A 12,952-nucleotide genomic window follows, 5' to 3' on the forward strand; every position below is an offset into this window, starting at 1 on the left:
ACTGTGTCTACAGGTAATGCTTCTAGATGTAGACTTCCGCTTTCTGAATGCAATAAGAACAAGCCTAGTAGTATTCTGAGCAGCAATAAAGACGGAAATGTTATTGTGAACCTAAACATGCTGTCAAGACTTTTGAAGAGTGGTGTGAAATGTAAGTACTGCAATTGTGAAGATAGTATTGACGTTTCTGCGGACATTTCAGCAAGGAATGGTCTTTCAAGTCGGTTAGTGATTGCTTGTAACTCGTGTAAGATGCACAGTGATACTATGACTTTGCCAGTAACTGATAGCCGACATTACAGTATAAATATTCAGCTTGCTTAAGGAATGCGATATATTGGAAGGGGAAGAAGAGCTGCCCAGACGTTTGTGCAGTGATGGATTTGCCTCCACCTCCATGGAGGTTTAACAGATACAGTAAGTTAATGCAAAATGCTTTGTGTGGTTAAGTGAACATTCAATGAAGAGAGCTGCAGAAGAAGCAGTAGCCTTGACTGAGAATACAGACACTGTAGCAGTATTTGATGGATCTTGGCAGAAGAGAGGTCATACTCCTCTGAATGGGGTTGTAACTGCCACATTTATTGAAAATGGTAAGATACTAGATTATGAATGTCTAACAAAGCACTGCCAGGGTTGTTCAAATAAATATATTGGCACCTACGATAGTGTTTTTGATGGCCCAAGTGGAAACATGGAAATGAAAGGAGTTCTAAACATTTTTATACGATCAGAGCTCAGTAATGGTGTGAGGTATGTAGTCTACCTTTGGGATGGAGACTGTAAAGGACACACTACTGTTGTTAATGACAGACCATATGGGGACACTCTGATAGAAAAACTTGAATGTGTTGGCTATGTACAAAAAAAAAAATTGGGAACTCGGGTGAGAAAATTATGTAAAGACGTCAGTCTTACAAAAAGTGAAATTGCTTCATTGACTGAATATTATTGATTAGCAATAAGGAAAAATGTAGGAGATTTGGAGAACGTAAGACTAGCTGTTTGGGCAACATGATTTCACAGAGTGTCAACAGATGGAACCCCACAGCATTGTTTGTGTCCAAAAGGGGAAGAACTGTGGTGCAAGTACCGGTCGAGCAATGCTATAGACATACAATATACACACAAGCGTTCCATACGACTTTCTGTAATTGAGGTAATTACGCCTATATATAGGGATCTGGCAAATAAAAATCTACTTAGAAAATGTATGCATGGTCTCTCTCAGAATGCAACTGAAAGCTTCAACAGCTGTATATGAGGAGAATACCCAAAACTGTATTTGTTGGGCTGCCAAGGCTGAAGATTGGTGTAATGGATGCAATAATAACATTCAATGATGGTGCAATTTCAAGGATCACTGTTATGAAGAAATCGAACATCCAGATGGGAAGGAATATGACTTCATCTCTAACTGCTATTGATAAGTGGTAGGTTCACATGGTTCAAAGGTCTCTGAGCACTATGGGACTTAACGTCTGAGGTCATGTGTCCCCTAGAACTTAGAACTACTTAAACCTAACTAACCTTAGGACACCACACATATCCATGCCCATGGCAGGATTCGAACCTACGACCGTAGCGGTCGCACGGTTCCAGACTGCAGCGCCTAGAACCGCTCGGCCGATAATTGTAGGTAACCGAAGAAGAAACTGTTGCAGAAGCTGCTACCAAGGAGTCAAGGGTAATGAAAAGCATAAAGAGCAAGAATGGGGAGGATAAGGAAACAGGAGGACAACTGGAGTATGCAGCTGGAATGTTCTAAACGAGCACAGTGGTAAGTTAATAAATCTGTAAATCTTCTTTTACGATTTACCGAAATCTTGAATTTTCATCATTCAGGTACACTTTTCTCCTAACTGAAGTTAAACTCACAAAAAGTGGTACAGATATTTAGAATAACCACCTTTACCTCCTTTGCCTATTATTTCCTGAAAAACATGTAACAGGATGATGATGTCAGTGATATTTAAGCTGCATTTTTAAATATTTTCGTTGTAGTAAAATAAATTTCTTGTCTTTTTCACATATCAGCATCAGGGAAGGAAACTGCAGGCATAAAACACTTACGTGAATGCTGCCTGTACTCTGACTCTTTTTCCAGGATGTGCAGCCAGTGGTTCCTAAGAAAATGGTACCGCAGTGAAATAGTGATACATTTTTACGCTATTAGAAATATTGTTATCAGTACCAAAATATAGTAAATATCTCAATGATTTTTTGGGAAATGCTTTGACTAATGACCTTAATTTTTGTAATAATTTTGAGCTATCTCTCGTTTATAAATCAGTTGCGTTATGAGAGTGAAGATAATGCTAAAAATACAGCCCGTTCAGTGGTGTGTCCCTTTAACTACCGTTTCTTAAGTGTAGGTTAAAAAAATTGGTAAGAATAGTTCAAAAGAAAAAGCCATGCAGTACATGGAAGAGTCAGTTTTGAGAAATCCTAGTCAGATTAATTTTCATCTAACAACCTCTTAAGAAATAAGGAAAATCATTAAGTCGTTGCAAAATAAATGTTCTGATGAAGTAGATGACATCTCTAACAAGATATTAAAACAATGTGAAGCAGTTACAGCTGATGTTCTGAGTCACAATTGTCAAGCCTTTCTACAAAAAGGGGACACAAAAGATGTCAACAATTACTAGCTAGTATCTTTGCTAATAGCATTTTCGAAAATTGTTGAGATAGTAATGTACTCAAGAGTGGTTAGCCATCTCAGCAGTAATGGGGTACTTAGTAAATCACAGTTTGGATTTCAAAAATGCTGTTCCACAGAGATAGCAATATACAATTTCACTGCCCACATGATAGAGTCTTTAAATAGTAAAATGCCACAAATAGGAGTTTTCTGTGACCTATCCAAAGTGTTTGACTGTGTGAACCATGATATTATGTTACAGAAATTACAATTCTGTGGTATAAATGTAACAGTATATGAGTGGTTTAAGTTATATCTACAGAACAGGAAGCAAAAAGTTGCCTTATGTGGTTTAAATGATTTAAGGAATTTTTGCACTTAATCTAACTGGGGTGAAATCATATTAAGTGTTCCACAGTGTTCAATCGTGGGTCCCCTTCCGTTCTTGTTATATGTGAATGACCTCCCTTCTTATCTGAAGCAAGAATCTAAACTGACACTGTTTGCTGATGATACAAGTATCAATATTAATCCAGTGAAAGAAACTGCAATAGAAAATGATACAAATAATGTCTTTGGAAATATTACTGATTGGTTTTCTGCGAATTGGCTTTCTCTGAACTTTGAAAAGACACAGTTCATCCAATTTTCTACTGGAAGGAGTGCAGTTCCTTCAATAAACATAACACATCATCAGAAGTCAGTACCCAGGGTAGAGCATACCAAGTTTTTGGGTGTACACATAGATGAGAATCTCCTAAAACGACTAGGTTCAGCAACTGTTGCTATCAGAATAATTGCTAATTTTGAAGATATAGAAATTAGCAAGTTAACATACTTTGCATGATTTCAGTCTTTGATGTCATACGGAATAATATTTTGAGGTAAGTCAACACTTAGGCAAAAAGTATTCACTGCTCAAAAGAAAGTGGTTAGAATAATGTGTGGGGCTCATTGTCGCACATCTTGTAGGCATCTCTTTAAAAGATTAGGAATTCTTACTGTGGCCTCACAGTACCTTTTACTCATTAGTGAAATTTGGTCTCAACAATATGGACAACAGTTACATTCGTGATTACAATACCAGAAGAAAGAAAGAACTACACTATCCTATATTTAATCTATCTTTGGCACAGAAAGGAGTAAAATACGCTGCTGTAAAAATTACCAGATGAAATAAAATGTCTGACAGACAGCAGTAACAGTTTTAAAAATAAATTGAAATCATATCTCCTTGACAACTCCTATATCATAGTCGAATTTTTGAATAGGAATAAATAAAACTATAGCTTTAATATATATATTTTGTGCCATTTGAGGGCATGGGGTAGATAACAAAAATTTTAAGCATTATTTCTTTTTTAAAGAAAGTTCATTCATGTGTGCATTTCTTATGCACTTGACACGTTCCACATCATAACGGGTATCGTGAGACTGATCAATGGAACACGCAACTAACTAACTTTATGTGTAAGTTGTGTAAAAGGAACAGCGAATAAACTATATTTGATGTCTTCCACATGTATCTTTGATGAGCACACATCTTTGTAAAAATAGCTGCGGTATGTTGGATTTAACAGCGATGAGGTGCATGCGCGACTTATTAGCGAATGGCTGGAAGAAAACTAAGGAGATGTTCTAAACAAATAGAACAACGATGAATGTTAACCGTCAGAAAATTGTCCATTTAATCCGAAATATCCAACCATTAAAAGAATTTGTATTTAATTAAGATTTTATGGACAGTAATGGTGAACGACAATTAGTTGCTACAGTGAAAGAAGACTGGAACAAGAAAAACACTTAAGCCAAAGTTATTTGTAAAGAATGATCCCAATAACTCAGTAGGATATGGATTAAACTGATATATGAATTTTGTTTTTGGGCCTCCTCATTACTAGTTCAGTAGAATGAAGTGGTATATCTCTAGCTGGGAACAGACTTCGACTACCAGCACTGCTGAGAGATTCGTAAATGCAGACCTCAGGACGCTTATCAGTCAGATTTGATGTCGAAAATATTTATTCGCAGAACCACATCAGTGTGATCGAGTTATTTCGTAGCATGAAGTCGTCGCCTGTTATGCAATAATGCTCAGTGGAAAACACAATGTCATTCTTTTGCCGCAGAGTCCAGCTGTACTTAACACACCTCTACACAGTTCATATTGTGTCGCGAGGTAGTATTATGAGTTGATTGATACCCACCCACTAAGCAATATGACTGAGACGTAAATCTCGGCCTACGTGTCTACGTCGGCGGACACCTCTGGTTTGTGGCAACCTCTACCTCAGGAAACAGGAGTTAACCCTGGAATTATCGCTCTACGTCTCACACACGCCAGAAACACTATGTTTACCCACTGTTGTTTAACAAATACACTGGCGAACTTTTGGAGCCATCTACATTCCAGTTATCTAACGGAAAAACATATTTTGCTCATCAGTAGAGCATTACCTACAGTGTGTGACAAAAATCTACTGCACAAATAGCACATTCCTCACACGTCGACGAAGAAATTATGTTAGATGAACATGTGTATGAAAACGCCTTGTTTCCATGTTACATCTCAGTTTCTCCAACTCATTAATCATGGGAAACGTACGCGGACAGTACGCACCAGTATACCACTTGAAACTCTTTCTTAATAGATCCTCCGTGGGCATTGGTACCTGCATCAACCCACCGTCGCAGTGAATCTTTGACGCGCTGATGCGTCCCTGGAGTGTTGCTTATGGTTTCGCTGCCTTCCATAATACAGGCACATAGACTGAACATCTTGTATTGGAGTTCCATACGAAAGAGATTTCAAATGCCCCCACAGATTGTAAGACGTATGCGTTGCCGGCGATGGGCAAGACATAGCGGACTCTCTGACCAGAGAGTAGTATGTAGTTAGTTGTTGCTTGTCGCGAGTCTGCGCCAGTGTGTGCGTGTCGACAGTCGGCATTAGCCTTCCGTCCGCGTTAGTCTTCAGTAGTCTGTAGCAGTCGGCAGTCTGCTCTGGTCGGGACTCTGCAGGATGAGTATTGTTGTAGAAGGTAAAGAAGCAGCCTTGCGCATATCTAATAATGTATGTTAATTGTCATTTAATTTGTTCCAAAAAAAAGGTCCAATAATAATTTTTACAATATAAAGTAACTTTTTTAAAGAAAAGCATTCATTTCAATTTAAAGAATATTTCCAATGCATGATCATTCCTTCCAAAAACAAAAAAAAAAAAAAATATAAGCCAGCATTGCAAGAAGCTGTGTCAAAAAATTTCTACATAAGAGCAGATATATTTGCAGTTTTTTATTGAGGTAAGAATTTTTGTTTTCTTATTCAGAATACAGGGCCGAAGGGCAGCGCTGCTGTCCTAATAAAATTTACCAGGTTACTGAATTTTTTTATTATTTCTAGGTTTAGCAACTGAATTTTGTAGTTACATTAAATGTCAATGCATTTCAGCATAGAGATCATAAATGAGAGCCAATTTTGTTGAGATTACATTAAAATTAATTTTGTTCAGAGGTTGCAATATAATTAAAATTCATTTAATAATTATTATTTTTGTGGGAGGTTACGCTTGGTACATGGTTTTTGGTTTCTCTTATAAAATATTTTCTTGTGGGGAGTTTACACTTGGTTCTTGGTTCATGGTTCTTGTTTTCTAATTTAAATATTTCTGTGGGGGTTTACACTTGGCTCCATAATAATTATTTTATTTTTTTGTGTGGGGAGGTTACACTTGGCGACATCCGGACCAGGATCGTATTTCTTTGTGAATCTTCTGAGAAGTAGTCATATATCTGCTCTTATTTATTTAAATGTAGTTTGCATCTGGCGCAGCGTATTTACTAATTTGTCACTCTTTCTTTCACAGCTCATCGGCAATTTGTTGCTCTCTGTTGTAGTTGTGTTTGTTGCATTTTGCATTGTCCTTGTTTCGTTTGTACTTAATTTTGTTTTGTGAAAAACGCCGCGAAAAACTGTTAACAGTACATCGCGATGTATAATGAGTGAAATAGCCGACTCGAATAATTTGACCGATAGTATTTGCGACACTCAGTGTAATGATGATAATCCCCAAATTGTAGACAATCAGTGCCTACCGACCACTAGTAATGATTTTGATCCTAGTGATGAGCAAACAAATTCAGTTGTGTCGTCCGTTAATTTAACGACAATTGATGACACGAGACGTTCTGTTACAATGAACGCAGCCCAGTTTAACACACCCGATTTGCAAAATTTGAATTGTGAACAGATAATTTATTCTAACGAAAATGAACAGTGCACTCAAAGTACGTCAGAGTTATTTGATTCCGAGGTAGTCACTAACAGTGCACTTCCGACTGGCAAACCTTTTCAAGAATTACAGAATAACCAAATGGTTACACAAAACGTGACAAATGCAGACACACCGCCACCCATGTCTGAGAAAAGAGTTGCTAATTTTGACTTGGATCAAGTTGTAGCATTATTGCTACAGTTCAATGAAAGACAGGACAACAATTATAAACAACTTGATGAAAAACTAGACGACAATTACAAACGACTTAATGAAAAACAAGACAACCTTAATGAAAATTTCAAACAACTTAGTGAACAAAACAAACGACTTAATGAAAAACAAGACAACCTTAATGAAAAATTAGACAACAATTCCAGACAGCTTAGTGAACAGATTAGAGCCATTGCCGCGCAATGTCATGATACTAGAGAACAATTACGTGAGGAAATTGAGGCTTGTGCTAGGAAAAGTAGTGAAGAAATTAGATCTGTTGCTCAAGAATTAAGGAATACGCAAGCAGCTGCAACAGAATCACTTAGAGACGAAATTAGTGCAGTCGTTAAACAATGCTCTGAAAACACAACACAGTAATTCGAGGAGTTTAAATTAATGTCAGCAGAACATTCACGCACACTGGATGCAAAAGTAGATGCGAAATTCGACCAACAGAACAGTCAAATTGACGAACGCTTTAATCACCACCTACAAAACAGTGAAACGCGTTACCGTAAATTCCTACAGGAACAAAATAAAGTAAAACGACAAGTCATGGAAACAATTACCGCACAGCGACCGGAAGATAAACGTAAATTGTTTCTGAAAGCAAAAACATACGTAGACAACAATATTGCTACAGTATCAGACGAAATTAATACTATCAAACAGTTGAACACCGAACTGCGTGATGAAATTTCCGATCTTAAATCAAAAACAGATACACACACATTAGACTTTCAGACAGTGACCGACAGACTCGAACAATTAGAACTAACACAGGATTCCGATGTCATCAAAGCTGACGTTAAAAAATTGAACGAAACCACACGTAAAATACAAAAACAAATTAATGCTTGTGACACTAAAAACGATGATCAGGTAAAAATACTGACTGAAAAATATGATGAATTGGTCAGTCGTATTGACACTATTGAAAGTAATAATGACAGCAAATCAGACGATACTTCACCGATTTCGTTTAATCAAACACCTGAATTCCAAAATTTACAGCAGACGATCAGTGAGATAGATTCGTCCAATAATACATTACGTAGAAAATTGTCGACTTTACAGCAAGAGGTGACTGAGATAACAAATATTTCAGTCAATAATACGTCACAGCATACGGCACATTCCAAACATTTGTCACACTCACACAGCCAGTATAATTTATGTAACTTACAGAGAGTACGTGACTTAGATTCCGAACAATCACAGACAAACAGATTCTCACACAAACCTGAACGTGTTCGCAAATTCAGAGACGAGAACGTTGATTATAAGCAATTTTTATCCGTAAAAAAATCTAAGGTATTTAAAAATGACAGAGCACACGTACACGCTTTGAACTGGATACGACAATTTGTTTTTGTATTTTCAATAGCATTGCCTGTAATGCAGAAACTAGAATTAGCATCGATACAGCAATTTGCTTCTGAATTTTCACCGGCATTGCCAGTAACGCAAAAGCTAAAGTTTATTTGCAGCGCGTAATAAACCTCAGGGGATTCATTACGCTTCAATGAATAAGTGCCGTAGCGTGCACAGGGCCCCGAGCCATAGTAGTCCTATTTCATCTTTAGTTTTCTGCACTGCTGCCTTCTCGTCTACTATCCTTTATATCTATCAAAACAGCTCTTCAACTATCGCTCTATCTATAATTAAGAATGTGTAAAGAAAACCTGATACAATAAGTTTTACCGAAAGTGACATTATCATTATACGTTCCCGAAATGACAAGGACTACCAGCGTAATGTTAATATCAGAAAAAATTTTAATCATCAGTATGTGTAAAATTTTCAGTAGTCGCAAACATATTTTTTGCTAACAATAGAGGTTTTTCACCGCAATAGCAACAAAACCAACCGATTAGCATACCTAACCAACAATGTAATGTACAAGGTCAACCAAGCTTTAATGTTTCGCCGCCTGCACGTATGGCGTCAGCTCCAACAAATAGTAACGCACAGCAACAAGGAAATCAGTACGTACAGAAAACACACTATTTCGATTCCAATCGCAATGCACCGTATAGAAATGACTATCATGACAGATGTAAAAGTAATGAGCACAATTTTCAGCGTACGTTTATAACAGTCGGTCTTACCAACAGCAAAATCATCCGCAACAACATATTATCATGAATGAACCAGACAGTAGGTATCATCCCGAACGTAATACGTCAGGAAGAAATAACAGAACAGTACAAATAGTCGAAATGCCACAGCATCCTCCCGCAGATAACAGCACGTCAGATAGAATTTGACGAGTTACATTACAGGTTGCATCTTCCAGTAACGCAAGCTATACTTTTGACACAGAGAATCTTGTACACGAAAATGTTATTACTTTTGACGACATCTGAGACATACTTTTACATGAAAAACCAATAGTCTGAATTAGTCAATCTGAAACATGCTTTGTTGAATGCACCACTTTTATCGCACCCAAATCTTACTAGAAATTTTTCCATTGCCACCGACAGTTCTAACACCGCTTTAGGCGTACACATTTTTCAGGAAATTGAAGAAGATGAGTACAGTAATTAAAAACATCGCCTTTGCAAGTCGCATTCTGTCACCTGCTGAACGCAATTATTCTGTTACAGAACTTGAAACATTATGTGTTGTTTGGGCATTTATGAGATTTCGACATTTTCTTTATGGAAGACATACGACCGTTTACACAGATCATAGGGCGATACAGTTTTTACTTTCGGCTAAATTTACACACGACAGATTAAGTAGATGGAAACTTTATTTACAAGAATTTAATTTTACAATTGTTCACATTCCCGGCACACAAAATATTGTAGCAGACGCACTATCCCGTTCTCTCAGCAACAATCAACAAGACATCGCAACCAACTACAGCAAAGCAAATTTCAGCGTCATGTACATTCAACAAGTTGCATTTGAGAATTTCATTTCGTCGTCATTACAAGACGTAGCACAAGAGCAGAGTAAAGACAACGTGTGGAAAGAAATTAAACACCTTTGGCAAGATAGGAATAATGTTACCGTAAGAAACCATTACACTGTATGCAATAATATTGTTTCGCCGCTCTCACTCTGACAGCAACAATTGGTTATTATGCATTCCTGACGAAGTTGTTAACAAATTAATTTGGTATACTCATTTAAGTTACGCACATTACGGAGCCAGAAAATGTTTTCTTATACTGAGACAGAACTGTTATTTTACCAATATGGAGAAACGTATTCGACGAGTTTTAGCATCACGTAAAATCTGCCAGAAAGCTAAATCAGAGACTACTTCACATATTCCTCCATTACATCCCATTGTACCTGTTAAATTGAGACATATGGCCGCTGTAGACATTTTTGGTCCGATTTCCGGAACTAATAGAGGTTTTTGCTACATCTTTGTCGCTGTTGAACTCACTTCAAAATTTGTTACCTTCACTCCGTTACGCAAAGCTACTGCTAAAACTGTATCGAAAGCATTTGTAAAACATTTTCTATTTCATGTAGGGCATGTGTTGAAAGTAACTTCCGACAATGGACTACAGTTTCGATCTGCTATATGGACACGTATGTTACGAGCTAGAAATATTTCTCCGATCTATATATCCAGGTACCATGCTTCTTCGAAGCCTTGTGAACGATTAATGAAAGATTTTGGTAAACTGTGTAGAATATACTGCCATAAAAAACATATTGATTGGGACACATTCCAGGATGTAATTAATTCCATACCAAATGAATCTACTACGCTATCTCCGTCTGTTATACTGAAAAATGTTGAACCACCTAACAAAATTAAAGAATTAGTAACCTTTCCTACATCTCGTCGACTACGACACCATGACATAATTAACATTGCGCTGAACAACATCAAACGTGCCGCAGAGCGCCGGAGAAGACAGCAAAAACAGGTTTGTACACGCCGTGATTTTCACATTGGACAGAAGATATTAGTACGCACACATTATTTATCTAACAAAGGAAAAAGTAGATGTAGTAAATTTGAGCTTCTATACGCAGGTCCATATCGAATTCGCAGCATTCCTCACCCCAATGTAGTACACGTCGAAACTTTGAGAACCAGAAAAACCAAAGGCAATCACCATGTCTGTAACATCAAACCCTTTATTGAATGAACATACTTTATGATTTATCACACTGTAATGCCATTTCCTAATTTTTTTTATGACCACTAATGGAATTATTTTCACATGAACACTTACTGATGATTATCGTATTTTTTCTTGGCAAGTGCTTGGCAAGGTAAGGTTAGCAGGTCGCTTTTCTTGTCGTTACACATCAGACCGTGCATATTTTTCCTGATGAACTTACACATTTTATGACCACTTATGCAATTATATTTATGTGACTACTTACTGATGATTATCGTATTTTTTCCTGGCAAGTGCCTGGCAAGGTAAGGTTAGCAGGTCACTTTTCTTGTTGTTATATATCAGACCGTGTACATTTTCCATTTTTTATGTATGTATGATTGTTTTACCGTTTTGTTTGTATGCACTGTGAAATATTTAAGATATAACAAACACCAGTTGACTTTGACATTTTTGCCTTATGATATCTCAACATCGTGAGTATTTTACATTTTTTTTGCTGCTACATTGTGATACACTGAGTACATTTTGCCTCTGAACACTGTTTATGTTTTTGACATATTACGTTTTCTGTCATGCTATGTTGTATGCTTAATTATATCATTAGAAACCAGCTTTTATTTAATGGGTATATGATTTAAATGCAGGACATTAATCATTGTTTATCATTTTCAGAAAGCAATAACGTATAAAAGAAATAAATGAAACAAACTGTAGTGGATTATTATGAAATGGGAATTTCACCTTCGGAATGAACGAAAAAAGATGCAATACCTCGTCACGAAGAGTAAATGGATCAGAATTCACAAGCATTAACAAGAATATACTACACACATCGTATGATAGCAGTCTTAACTAATTTTTTCTTTCAGAATGTAATTTTTCCTCCTATCTACGTGATTATGTAGATCTCAATTCGTTCGAGCAATCAATCATTCATGATAGGAATTACAGTCATAGCTCAGTCACTCGAAATGATTCTGAAATTTTACTTGTTAGAATGAAATCAGGCGATGATTCTTCTTCTCTGCAGGCTCGTGCTTTGCGGCAGTCTGCTAATCTGTACAAATAAAACGCCTCGTAATTTTGGGAGCGTTGTATAATCAGTCGGGAAACCTCATATCAAGCGGATATTTGGCTTTGATGAAGTTTAACCTTCCGAAGAAGTAATGGAGCTCTTGGATTACTAAATGCAGGTTCGTATCCAGTCTTTCGGAAGTTCCCTCCTGATTAACCACTACGCAATATATCGATAAATATCATTAATTCTCATATTTCCAATACACACCTTTTATTTGAAGGAGCAATCTATATATATTTCCTCTTAATCGTACAGTTCGTATCAGTTATCTTATGTGATAAATCTCAATAATCAGATTACAGTTCTTCCAAACCAAGCTCAGGCTAATCGGCACGAAGACAATCTCGGAAGCTCCCTTTCTTTTTTTTTTCTAACAACCACCAGAGAGAGTACTACATAGAATACTTATGCGCTCATGGCATAGCTATTGTATGAACTACTTTTCGCATGGATTCTGCGAGTATGAAGATAGAAAATTAGTAAACGTCATTCAAGGGTAAAATTGTATCTGAATAATTCATCGAATATAAAGAGATATTACAATTGCCCCTCGCAGCGAGCAAAGTTAATGATAACACACTTTGCGAGCTAACAGAAAAAATTTGTTGGGTTGTTTATTCAAAAGAGGAATATTT

The sequence above is a fragment of the Schistocerca americana genome, chromosome 2 (genome assembly GCF_021461395.2).
Source record: "Schistocerca americana isolate TAMUIC-IGC-003095 chromosome 2, iqSchAmer2.1, whole genome shotgun sequence".
Classification (NCBI taxonomy): Eukaryota; Metazoa; Arthropoda; class Insecta; order Orthoptera; family Acrididae; genus Schistocerca; species Schistocerca americana.